This window comes from Chanodichthys erythropterus, chromosome 15 (assembly GCF_024489055.1).
Source record: "Chanodichthys erythropterus isolate Z2021 chromosome 15, ASM2448905v1, whole genome shotgun sequence".
NCBI classification, from domain to species: Eukaryota; Metazoa; Chordata; class Actinopteri; order Cypriniformes; family Xenocyprididae; genus Chanodichthys; species Chanodichthys erythropterus.
In genome coordinates, this window is record NC_090235.1 from 28,924,879 (window position 1) to 28,939,552 (window position 14,674).

Here is a 14,674-nt window from a genome sequence, read left to right on the forward strand (position 1 = left end):
TGTAGTAAACTTGCTTGTTTGCTCACCTGGTACAGAATTGTACTGATAATGCTGAGCAATCAGGTACGACTGGGAAACACGAGTCATGATAAAAACAGACCCAGGAAAATGTATCAGCAAATCTGTTTTTATCTCACTTTGCTTTTTAACACTATCGGTTAGGTTTAGGGTAGGTGGTACGTTGTTCTCAAACATGATAGAGCATTAAATTTTTGGCACCACTCACCGGACATTTCATTTCCTGAACTGCTGCAATACGTACAACAACCAATGTAAGAAAACGTTGACAGATTCACGTTCATCTGTTCTGGAAATGCTTTTGGCACCACCTGCCATACAATTTACTTTGACAGTGTTGTGAAATGTACAAGTAATGTATTATTGTTTTGCAGAAATGTTACCATGGTCATGGTTTGCCACTGAGCCTAGTTTGCGTAAAAAAAAAATATTGCAATGGCAACGCTACTGTTAACTTTCCAGTTGTTTGAATGTCAACAAAGAAATCCCCAAGCAACTAAAGCAGAGAGAATAATTTACCATGTTTTACACACTTGTCTCTGTAAATGTTTGCCGAGCCAGTTTTACTTTAATGTACAGTAATGTGTGAACTTTGACTCACTGATGCATTTTATTTGCTTAAAATTTGCGTGACAGCCGCATTTCTGTGAAATGGTGTTTTAGATTTGCACAAGTTGGATGGTTGATTCCATGTGGCATTTTATTGCTTTTTCCAAGTAGTAAGTTGATAATTCCAGATTTCTGAGTTGAATGGAACGCTGCATCAGTTATCTGTTTAGTTCTGGTGGACTTACTGCGTATTTTCTGCCAGGTTGTGTTGACTCACCAAGTTCCACAAAGGGTCTTAGCATTTTATTAACTGGCTGAGGCTGAGTTGGGGAATGCATGGACTTCTGCATTGACCCGTGGATAAGTTCCAAAGCACGACGTCAGCCCTCTGTCAGGGACAAGGATGAAACCTCAGGAGAGAAGTGACCGATGTAATCACATTGAATCTGCTGCCCAGCATCGTACAGACTAGCAAAACAAAAATCAATCTGTTTCGGCAAGGAAGAGTCGGAGAGAGAACAGAGGAAAGAAGGAAAGAGAGAGACCAATACAGAAAAGCGTAAATCTATTCAGCGGTGGGAAATATTGCACAGCATAAGACACAATTGAAGATAAATAAGGCGCAGGGCATGACTTTAAAATAGTGCATTAAAGGAACTCTTCGGGGGATTGAAATCACTGCCTGTGAACCCAATCCTAAAACTAAATTACAGAGGGGGGTAGGCATGATTTCATGGTTCACTACCTAATTTTCCAACACTTTTTTGCTCTCTCCACCATTCAGTTTCTGTTTTCTGTTCCTAAACTCCCTCCGGGACAAACACATTTTAAGATCAAGCGTATGTTAGTTTAGTTTTCTTACAGTAGCTTTCACTTAAGTCAATATTGTATCTACTGTTAACAGTAGCACTTTTTACAGTAACATTTGCAAAGAGACCTTTACTGTAACTATAGGATGATTCAACTTTCTTTCAATAAACATGAATTTTGACCTCTCAGATTTATAGGGGTCCATATGCCCGAGTCCAAATTGAAAATCTGCTTTTAAATATGCAATTTGAACATGATGTTTTTTTCCCCTTAAACTTAAAAATTAATAAACCGAAGCTGACATAAGAGATGCATATTATTATTTTTAATGATTTAATTTAAATTGTTAATATTTTATTGTCAACTTGACTGTTGGGTAAGGCTTTGCTTTATTTACAGTGCATTCATTCTGTTCTCTATGGAATTTTTTTCATTCTGCTTTTTTAATTGTGTTCAAGGTAGTTTATATACTTGAATTTTTTTCAATATGGTGAAAGAATCTGTTAAATAAGAAAATGTTTCACTAGTGTTCTCAGACATTTGTATATAAATGTATTTTAAATATACATAAAAGGATAGGCACATGTCCTGTCTGTCCTCTGGGCAGAGAAAGACAAACAAAGAGGGGAGGAGGAGGATAGTCGTGCCCTGGATGTGGGCATCCTGTTGAACAGCAGTAATGCAGTATGTTTTTCCCCACAGCAGGGGTCAAAGAAAAATAGGAGGGAGTGTGTCTGTCCACAACCATCAATCTTTAACCCCGAGCACCTCCCACGGCCCAGCGCTGGGCTCTCTCATCCCTCACCCACATCTCCCCAAACACCTCACAATCACTGGAGCGTAGCCACTGAATGCATTTCAACTCAATAACACCTTCAGTGTAAACACACACACTTATAGACACACTGAATCTCAATAGCAGCTTGTGTTTGCGCAGGATTTTTTGAAAATTACAGTGTATCGATGGTATAAACAGAAAACAGTGATACTCAAATCTTTGGAATTGCTTAAAACATGGATGGCTGATTCTAGCGCTGTAGATTGTCAGCTACCATACATGATTTTGTCATATCAGTGAGGTTGAGGGGAGAATTGTAACAATAGTTTGGAGAAATTGTGATGTTTAACTCTTTAAAATTTGTAATAAACTTGTCAGCATACATAAGCATGCTCATCCAATTTTCTTTGGGTAGACAGAGATTACTAGTCATCTTTCTTAAGACTTGTCCGAAATGATATTCAGCTGTCATTATATATAGCATATTTATCAGTATGATGAAGGGTATTTAACTATTATTTATATATATATATATATATATATATATATATATATATATATATATATATATATATATATATATATATATATATATATATATATATATATAATATATGTGTGTGTGTACGTGTGTGTGTGTGTGTTACAGTGTATGTTTCAGTCATTTAATGGTGTGTGTGCGTCTGTATGCATATAAACTCTATTTTGAGGACACATTTGTACCCAGACATTACTGTAAATCGAACAAAACCTCAAAGTATTTTAGTTAGGGTTAGGATTAGTGTATGTGGGTTAGGGTTAATTAATAGTATTTATAACTAGCTGCATATTGTTTTATTGTTTTATTGTTTTTTGTGTTTTTTTTTTTGTTTTTTTTTTATATTGTCAGCCAGTTACAAATACTAGCTGTGTATTATTGAAACAGTGTATGGAAAAAGTCCCCATGGACCAAACCTTACATTTTTGACATTGTGGGGACAATTTTTTGGTCCCCATTAGGAAAACAGCTTATAAATCATACTTGATGTTTTTTGAAAATGTAAAAATGCCTTTTTATTTATTTATTTTGAGGTTTGTGTTTAGGGTTAGGGAATAGAATATACAGTTTGTACAATATAATATTCAATATGTCTATAGAAAGTCCCTATAAAACCCTGCAAAGTGTACATTTTATATTTTTAATATATATTAGAATGTACATTCTAATATATTAGTGCACATTCTAATATATTCTAACATATATATATATATATATATATATATATATATATATATATATATATATATATATATATATATATATATATATATATATATATATATATATATATATATATATAAAGAAAAGAAAAAGAAAAGAGAAAAGAAAAAAGAAAAGGAAAAAAAAGGATTTAAGTGATTTTAAATAGTTTGATTTAGTAGCAATTAGGCTTATTATTATTCCTCACAGTGAAAAGATTAAGCACCACATAAATGGAAAACTAGTCACTTATATTAAACTGTATTATTGCAGTAATAGTATTCCTTTGAAGTGTGTTCTTAATTGAGATACAATGAGTACAAAGACTTCAATAATAGAGGAGTTTAATATACTCGTTGACATTATGATCTAGCCTTATCAATGTAAGTTTATTAAGGGGATTGTTACTTTTGGTAAATACATAGGCCTGTGTTTCTTATACTCAAAGATAATAGTTTACTTTTTTATAGAGAAAGAAAAATCAATTGTCTCCTCTGCCCTGGTGGTTTCAGTAGTAATGGTTTGTGCTTTCAAGACTCAGCTCACTGAAATCCTTTATTCAAGTCTGATTGTGTCCACCTGACGGAGTCTGCATGTTCATTTGAAAACCTTATGGAAGATGAATTCAAACTTCCCCCAATGCCTTTCTAATGACTTTCTCCAAGTTTCCCTCAGTACATGAGTGGCGGAGAGATGAGAGACGGCCTGGTTCAGTCCCCGACTCCTGCAGAGTGAACGTCAGAGTGAGAGAGAGAGTGTGTGTGTGTGGTTAACCCTCAGATGGGTTAACCCTTTAGTCGAGTAATCACACTGGGCTAATCCTCTCCCAGACGGACTAGCCTTTGCATCACCCTGCATACAGAAGTAGCCGCTCCACACACCCGCATGAGGCGGAGTGAATGCAGGAAATCTCCCTCCATCCCCTGTGATATCTGCTAGCCCGAGGCTGTGGGGATAAGATGATTGAGGTGACACTGGAAAGAGAAAGAGAGAGAGAGGGATGAGGAGGAGGGGGGAGATATGAAATGGAAAAGAGGAAGTCCAACCTACCATAAGATAGAGAATGAGAGAACGATAGGGCAGCATGATGGAAAAAAGCCATATATTGGTGAGGGAGAGTGTGAGAGAGGGACAGGAAGGGAGAGATGAGAAGGAAAAGAGATTGGAGGCTTAGACTGCTAGACCGGTCTGTGAATGATAAGGGAATTGAAAAAAAGTGATTGACATCTAATCCATCAGGTCTAAATTCACACATTCAAACACAATAGAGCAGAAGCGAAGGATTTAGATCATCAGCGGGCGACTGGATGATTATCAAATGTCATATGTGTCACTCATGACTACAATTTTTAATCCAATTAATTTTCAAGCACGACAATGTAATTGTGACCAACAGGAGGTCTTATGTTTAAACTTAAAATAAAGGCACGTTGAGTTCGTTTAACTGCAGTTATGGATGAAAACAAAGCAAATTTATGTTTCTATGCTAATGGTGTAATTTTGAAACTGGCGTATAATTAAATTCCAAAATAATTATGCCTACAGAAAAAAAGCTACACATTCACATCTGCTTATTTCAAATCATAATGTTTCTCACTCATAATTAATATTTTATTTGCATTCACACAACCTGCACACCTCCCTACATCTGTCACTTTGTCGTTTTGTGTGTGCGTGGAGTCTTTGAATATGCTTCTTGAGTATTTAAATCATCCTCACCACATGCAGTCTGCATTCATAACTACACCAGCCACCTGGGATCCCTTGAAATTCACAAACACAAATATTTCAGTCCTTTTTTCTTTGTACAATAACCTCATTAGGTGAATATTTGGTTCAATTGTGTCAGGAATCAACAAAATTATTGTTTAGTGCTTCAGTAATGGCATCCCTGCTGACAAGAATAGCAGAGATGGTGGTCACAAACATGAGGTTACACTATATTTTGATGGACCACTTTAGACAGTCTACTAACTATAAGTAACTTTGCAACTACATGTCAACTAACTCTCATTGTTAGTAGACTTAGGGTTTAGGGTTAGTTTTTGGGGTTAGGGTTAAGTTGACATGTAGTTGCAAAGTTACTTATAGTCAGTAGAATGTTAGTGGGGGGAGCATCAAAATAAAGTGTTAACAGATATTAAGCAGACAGTCTACTAATACTCTAATGAGAGTAAGCTGACATGTTGCAAAGTTACTTACAGTTAGTAGAATGTCTAAAGAGGACCATCGAAATAAAGTGTTACCAAACATGATCCCCACATATTCCCACAAGGGTTCATAAGTGCCTTAATTAAGGCCGTGACCATGTCTTGAACATTGAACATTAATTTTTAACTATTTGTGAATAATAGTTACATTAATTTGCACAAATTACCTGAATCACGTAAATGCATATTTTCAGTTCAAAACAGCCATATTTGGGGCATCAGCATCCAGCATCGCTGGATGTTACTGTCGGTCGTTTATCAATTCTATCGCAAAACAGTTGACATGTATTTTCATTATTTACATCTTACCTCACTCTCTTTCAATGTTAAACCGACGTTTCGTGCTGGAATTCACGCACTGCTTCTGAGAACACTAAATCCCACCTACTTTGATTTGATTTTTGTCATCCTAACAACATACAGAACGCTGCGTAATGGAGTGCAGAACAGCAGTGCAAGAATTGCTAATATTGGGGGGACGACAGTTTGGCAATTTGGCCCTCTAAGGGTGGAGGATTTGTCAGTGTCTATGGTGGTTACGGCCCTGGCCTTAATAGTATTGATTGAATGATTGATTGATTGATTGATGGATTGATTGATACTGCCCTCCAAAAGTTTGGAAACGCCCTAGAAAAGTGGAGTTTTGGACAATATTGGCATGAATCCTTTTTAATTTGTGATAATTTTGCAAAAAAAAATTAAAAACATAACATAATAAAACATATTTTATTACATAAACAGTTTATACATAGAAAAAACTTAAATTTCTATTCCTCAAAATATCCACCATTAGCAGCTATCAGACCTAAACTGGGTTCTAATTGGTTCATTGTATTCTAAACTTAATTGGAAATCAATTGTTGAAGCTATTAAGGTGTGCTGACCCAAAAATCTTTTACAAACCTGGGCCAAGTTTAAACCAGTAACCAGGCATCATAGGCATCATATTGCCATTATTATGTAATCAAAATGAAAATTATTATTGCTGGTCTTCAATAATAATGTCAAGTTACTTTAATGTATTTGCACCAAAAAAAATGCAAAAAATGATAAGGATTTATGCTGATATCGTCCAAAACCCCACTTTGCCAGGGGTGTTTCCAAACTTTTGGAGGGCAGTGTATATAAAATATATACATACATATTATATTCATTGTACATGTCTTTCTTGTGAATAAATATGATTATTAAGAACATATAATTTCTCTAACATTCATTCATTAACCATTTCATTCATATCCGAATGTTGGCCATATGCGAGAGACTGTCTTTTTTTTTCTTTTCTTTTTTTTAATTTATTGCAGAACACAACATAAAAAAAGTTTACAAATACACAAGTAAAAGGCTGCAAATGCACTTAGACTAATGACAAAAACAAACATGAGGAAACAAAAGTAATATTCAGCAGAAAAAAATTAAATTATATAGAAAGGGCATTAGAATAATGGCACTTTTCCACTGCATGGTACGACTCGACTCGGCTCGGCTCACTTTGCGCCACCTCTACTGCCGTGATCCACTCCTCAGCTACCGAGAGGAACGTCTGCACCTCGTCTACTGACCACGATACAGCCTTTTCTTTTTTCAAGTTGCGTGTGATGGTCGTTTAAAGCAAGTCATTCAAAAAAGTTGTGCGAACAAATGATACTGCGGTGGCTGTTGCTGACTATTTAAATCTAGTGGGTTTGGTGTCTTGAGTTGCAAATCCAATGACGTGAAGATTCTCTCTGACCAATCAGTGAACTGCAGTGTTTACACGTCACATTTTAGTATCGGTATGGCTCGTTTGGAACCGAGCAAGCCGTACCATGCAGTGGAAAAGCGCCATTAGTTACATATGGTGACACTGTCATTATAAAATAGAGACATGTTTCTATTGCATGGTATATAGAGAGAGAGAGACTGTCCATGAATTTTCCAGGTCTTTCCCCAACCCTCCCCATTACTTGGCTTGAAACTCACACGCATTTACACCTACAGATAATTTAGCATCTCCAGTTCACCTATACTGGAAGTTTTTGGATTATGGGGGAAACTGGAGCACCCAGACACAGGGAGAACAAGCAAACTCCACACAGAAAGGCCCTCTGGCTCAGCTGGAACTCAAACCAAGGACCTTCTTGCTGTGAGGCGACAGTGCTACCCACTGAGCCACTGTGCAGTCCATCATTTCTTTATAGCATCATATTCTCCATTTTTCTCACCATACTATGAAATTATACCTTATCATGTGTCAGTCTATTATGCAAATGAAGGCTCATCATGTGGCATGCACAGACTGTGAAGGAGCCTGCTGTTTTAAAAGCTAATTTTTGCCAACAGTTTATTATTATTAACAGAAATAATAGGTTTCCAATAAGCAAAATGCATTGTAATTCATACCTTCGTAGTTGTTAAAGATCTGAGAAAGATAAATTAAATTTATACATAATGGACATACAATGCCGGTTAATTTACAAATATTTTTCCATGCTGCTTAGATAACGATGCTATGCTTTTGGGAAAAAACATTGAGTACTAGCAATTCAGTTTGTCGTTAGCGATATTCACAGCTGAATTTTTTTATGTATATATATAATTCCTCATGAGCTGGTATTTAGCAGCATTTCGCAGCAGATGACAGATGAACTCGGCCAATGAACTGAGCCTCAGCTTCGCTTATGCATCTTAAACAGCCAGTCTCCTCAAGTTCACTTTGATTTTCACACCTTCATTCACCTGTTTGTTAACTGAGAGTTTGGTGAAATTGTCTGAAAGCTGGTACAGAAAAGCAGGAAACCTCATTGAACAGGGTGAAATCAGCCCTGCCTGAAGCCCCTGAAGAAAATGGGTCATTTCACACACACATTCTCCCCGTCTGAAGAATCCTATCAGGATTGCTTATTTCTGAAGAGTCATGACAAGCAAACCCCCGGAGGCCAATAGACTTGAGAGATTCAATGTTTGTGATGGACTGCCAGCAGTGGACAGCAAACCAACTTTAATATTTTCTACTATTGCTCTTCTTCATGGTGAAGGAAATGAGGTGTTTTAAATGTATAGTTTTGTACAATTGCGAGGTGGGATTTTCAAAGAGCTTCCCTGTGTGTGATTGGTACAATTGAAGATATTAGGCATGTATCTGAAGTGTGTCTGCATTTGAATGTGAAAATCTTAAGCGCTCACCTGTGAAAAAATACATTTTAGAAAAATATTCTTTGTGATCATGCATACAGATTTAAAAATGTATGTGTTTGATGTGTTCTACACTTGCAAATCAGTCATGAGCAGATGTCTAAAAACATGTAATTACACATACCTAAAATAATATTTTTGATTAATTAAGCACTTTCTTGCTGACTGCACATCCGTGTTCTCACATGTTTCATTAGTTCCATAAGAAGGTGACATGGGAGACTGTGAGTGGCACCATGGCAACGCTGCTTTGGCACCACAGGAAAGCTGGTATGGAATTATTTCCATGTGACTTGACTTCAGTAGTGTTGGCAGATGCTGTTTTTCACACATCAAAAACGATAGGAGGTGCAGTATGAATATGTCAGGGACGTATTTTTTATGTAATACAAATATTGCAAGATTAATCATTGTTTTACAGATGTAATGCATTTTTATCAGAGGGGACAATGGTGTATAAGGTTTGGTAAATTAAAACAGGCAAACATTTAAATGTAGTGTCACTTATTAAACCTTTTTTCATGTGTATATATATACACACACACATTTTTTTTTTGTTTGTTTTATTTTTTGTTTTCAAATTTCCAAATTTATTACTTAGAATTTCTTTTCATCCAAAATTTTGCCAATGGACTTTTTTAATAAAGCACATTTCAAAGTGTAACTAGCATAACTTTGTGTTTTTCAATTGGCCTGGTTCTTTTTGAAATCCTTTATAACAAGCAAGTCTTTTGAAATGTTTGGTTTTTAAGCAGTAAGCAAAGTTGGCCCTTGTTTTGAAGCTTCAACCATTGCAGTGCTAAAAGCAGGAACATTAACTCATTCTCTACCTCTCTTTCTCAGTAGGAGGAGGTGCTTCAGTAGATGAAAGTTCCCCGAATCGTACTTTGAATTAGAATCACTCTTTGAAGCGATTTATGTTTGTGTTTGTGATGGAAAGCACATCATCAAAATGCAAACACCAATTCAGATGAAATCCCAACAGACTAGCTGTCTTCCTTTGTCCTCCAAACTAGAATGTTTTATCTATTTGTTTGTATAGGATATCAATGACTTTGAACATGCTAATGCATGTGAGAACACAATTATTGATTTCCGGGCAATTCACATTTGGACACCAGTTAACCTCTAGCATTGTTTCTCTTGTTGTGGTCCAAATCAAAGTAGGAAAGCTACTAAGTTAATTGAGTTGAGTTAATCCCTTCATTTATTTTCCCCCTCTCAAATAGACTGAAAAAATCAGGGGAAATAACACAAAAAAGCATAAAATCATACAAATAAAAAAAGAAGATAAAACTATTAATATTATGGCAGCTTTGATGACTTTAAGTACCTAACAGATGTACAATGTTTGGTAACACTTTATTTTACACTGCCTACATTACTGCATGTACTTACTATAGTAATAATAGTAAATTATGCATAATTACAAGTAACTAACCCTAAACCAAACCCTAACCCTAACTGTAGTATGTACATGTAGTAATTAATAGTACTCTGTACTTATTTGAGTAATTACAATGTAACTACGGAACTGTAAAAAAAAATGTGTAACCGAATGTTTAGCTTTGTGCTGAATTTCTATAAAAGTTAACAAACTTAAAAGGAAAGGAAACTTTAATTTGTCATTATTTAACCTTATAATGAATAGTTTTAGATTACTATACAAATTGACAGTATAAATAAAGTAAAATGCTAAAACAGTCATTCTGTAATAACAAGTTTTTTGCTTGTCTCAACATAGACCAACTACATAAAAAAAACTTTGAATCCAAATCAAAATCAAATTGTCAGATTACTCCTTGTCCGTATTTTACAAATTCTTAGTCCTATGAAGTAGGGCTGCACAATTTATTGCGATTAAGTCGCACACGATTTGGCAAAGGCTGCGATTATTTTATGTGCAGCTTGTCAGAGCTGTACGGCTCTGTGTTCAGTAGTACATGCTTCTCCATCTGAAAGCCAGAGGGCGCTCTTGCGCAGAAACTCTAAATATGCCCCTGCTGCAGAAGTAGATAACACATGTCATTTCGCTGTAGCTGAATAAACAGAAGATTGAAACGCTTTGATTGATTAAACATGACTAATAAACACACGACCGCGTTATTCTGTGTAAGAAGCCACATCATTTCACAGCAGGATGCTCAGCTGTCGTTATGAAGTGAGTTGAGTAAAAACATGGTATTAAATGTTGTCTTTTGTTGGACAAGACATTAATAAACGCTTCTCATGTCTGGAAAGATGCTTGACACATGTTGCTTTTTCAAATGTACATTATAAGCGACTCAAACTCGCAGTGCTTTCAGATGCATTAGCATTTGGAGCCATACTTCGTTGACAAGCTGAAACGCAGTCTTTACGATTTCATTATCGCACTAAGAATCGTTTTTAAGCAATAATCGCGTTCAAGTTCAATGTTATTTTTTGTATTGTGCGATAAATCGTGCAGCCCTACTATAAAGTTCAAGGTAATCTTAATAAAGCTGAAAAAAATGACATTTATGAATTGATACCATGGTCAGTCACCACCTGATGTTCAGTGTAAAATCTGGGTCTTGAAGCAAAACCGTTTCACAAACCTAGCCTTAAATAGTTTGTTTTCACTTCACCTTATTTCCAACAGGCTCAGGTTGTAAGTGCTTGTGTAACCTGACATTATTAGGAAATTGCAGTTGCCGTGAGCTGAGTAGCAGGGATCCGGCTCAGCCTCCCACAGTCGACGTGTCCACTGTGATTACAGAGCGCACTGTTATCAAACCATGTGCTCATAACAGCCCACTCACTGCTCACATTTCATAACAATACTCACAGGATAGATATGTGTGCCCGGCCTCCTCAGTCCGGCATGACATCACCCCCCTCTATGTGCTCTGTCTCTCTGGGTTGGGCGTTCATGAATGCCCTTTTAGCCTGTGCTCTTTCCCACACTAGTCGCTTAGTCAGGCCCCTGCAGCGCACATCTGTCCACACACACACACACACACACACACACACACACACACACACACACACACACACACACACACACACACACACACACACACACACACACACACACACACACACAAACAAACACATGTGAGTTTGACGCACTTCTGTGCTCTGTTTCTGTGTGTGTATCTCTTACTGCTCTGGGTCCTTTGTGGTTTTGGGGCGCATCTTCCTGTGCAAGATGAGGGATATTTTAATCGCAGACCTTCACCTCTGCCCTTCCCCTTTCCTCTCGGACTCACCCAACTGCTAAACTACTGCTCGCAGTGCTGCACCATACTGGCTCACGGCAGGACATTCAAACTCTCAAAAGGACAAAATAATATCAATGGTTGTATTCAATCAGCAAAGCCTTATGTTGTCATCGGATGTTTTTGTTTTTGTTTTTTGTTTTTCTGTATTGCATCATCAGTGACATCACTCAAAAGCATTTATAACTATGGGTCCTAAGTACACACAATAAATCTATTGCATATATAAATGAATAGTTGAAACTTTAAGCTGTAAAACTGAATGGAATGTCTAGATGAAACAGTTAAAAATTACATTTATTACAGTTAATATTTGAATATGAACATATGAATTTCTCTGCCTTAATTTCAGTTCATTTTAATTTTACATTTGAATTCCAATTTTGCTTCAATTCTCAAATCGAAGGAATTACTGTAAAATGGAATTCCCAATTTATGTCTGAATAGTGCACAAAAATTAGGGCTGCCCCCCCAATAGTTGACTAACTGTTAGTTGACAAGAAGAGGCTTAGTCGACCAAAATTTTATTAGTCGCTTAGTCGCAAGAAGAAAAAAAACTCCACAGGAAGTGGTGAAGTCACGCAGTCTGTGACGAACAGTTCATTAACAGGTGGTCTAAATAGTAAATAGGCTACAATACATTGGATAGGACATCCAAACGCTCATTCATCAACCTCAAATACGGCTTATCATCTGAAACATGTAAGTAGTAGCAATTTTACATGGGAAAGGCGCTTTATTGTTAACCTAGAAAAATGTGGGCTATTCAAGTGTGTGCGAAGTGTGAAAGCTGAATAGTAGCGCGCTTACTGCGTGACAGCTAACATGGTGACAGCGCCGGTGCGATCACTTGCACTTAAAATACATTTTTGGTCATACAGATAAGAGTAATACTTCTTTTGAATCTGTGAAGAGTCTACTTTCATTTGTGTGTACGCACAATAACAACAAAACGTTGTGCTTTTGTAAGATAATGAAAGCAAACTGTGCGTTTTCTAACGTTTCTCTCTGTGAACTTGAGCACGGCAAAAAAAAAAAAGAAAGAAAGAACTGAAACTCCATGTAAATGTCGCGTCAGTTAAATTTTTTTCATAAGTTGAATTCAGAAGGCGTAGGACGTAGCGTTAGCGTTTTGAACTGCGAGAGCCATTACATTTTCTTGTAAGTTGAATATGGAAGGCAGTCTTGTGGATGCTAGATATTTTACTTTGTTAAATATGGATATTTTTTTTTTACACAAACGCATCGCTTCACTTCAGAAGGCCTTTATTAACCCTCCAGAGCCATGTGGATTATGTTTATGATGGATGGATGCAGTTTCTTGAGCTTCATTCTCACTGGTCCCGTTCACTGCCATTATAAAGCTTGGATGCATCAGGATATTTATTATTATAACTCCGATTGTGTTCATCAGAAAGAAGAAATTCATATACACCTAGGATGGCTTGAGGGTGAGTAAAGCTTGGGGTAATTTTCATTTTAAAGTGAACTAATCCTTTAAAGACTCATTATTATGATTTATACGATTTATTAATAAATGTGCGATTAGTCAACTAATGCTTAAAAACTAGTCGACCAGAAAAATAAAACCTACAACAAATTGGTATGATACAATGTTCAAAAACTTGTTAATACAATGGTACTTTTTATAAGTGCCATTTCTATAAAGATACATATGAATACATTTCTTTAGGAATATACTTTGGACACTCAATTCATCAAAAATACTCATTGGATTATATAAAAATATCAAAATGATTGGCATTTATTTCAAATAAAAATGTCACAAAAAAGTGGCTTGATAGGTTTTAATAATACGACAACAAATATATTATTCAAACTTAAGACCAAACAAATATTAATTGATCATGTTTATAATTAATGTGATGAACTACACCCACGGATACTCTGACGCCTGTATGAACTTGAGAATAACTGACCTCATACATCCATTAAAAATCAATTTGAAAAGAACTTGAAAAATATCTAAGAAAAAGGCCTCTTTTCTCAAATAGAATGGCATACAAGTGTTGCATAAGTAAAATACTTCAAATTCTTTTTGGGAGCACTTTAGCTGTACATTACTGAGCGAATGCTTAAAACACATCAGCAGAGACTTTCAAAAGGGAACATTTTCAAGGACCTGAGTTTTTGCAAAGCATTTAGCATAGAGCAGCTTCACTAGTCATGAACACTCAGAATGTTTTAAAATGACATACCATCTTATTAGACTAGCTACTGATGGTTATCACTCGTTCATCACTTTAATGAGAGTCACTTTGAGCCTAAACATTATGATGGACAAGGCATTTGACGCCATCAGCCCTGTCACTGTGCATAACAGCAACAATTATAGCAGTGCTTTCCAGCTTTATCTTGCTAATGTGCGAACATCCTTGTTCAACATCGGCTAAACAGCTTTATTCGAACACGCATCTGATAAGAGAGGAAATGTATGGGGTTGAGAGGAAAGATTTGGGGCTTAATTGCACCCAGCAGCAGCTTTAGGAAAACGATTTGCGCTTATGGTTGGAGATAAAAGCACGGCTTATAACTGAACTCATGCCTCACGTCCCAATTCCTCTGTGCTGTGTGATAAACAGGTTTTCTCTCTTTTAAAGTTGTAGCGCGTGGCAGAATACGTTTCAGTAAG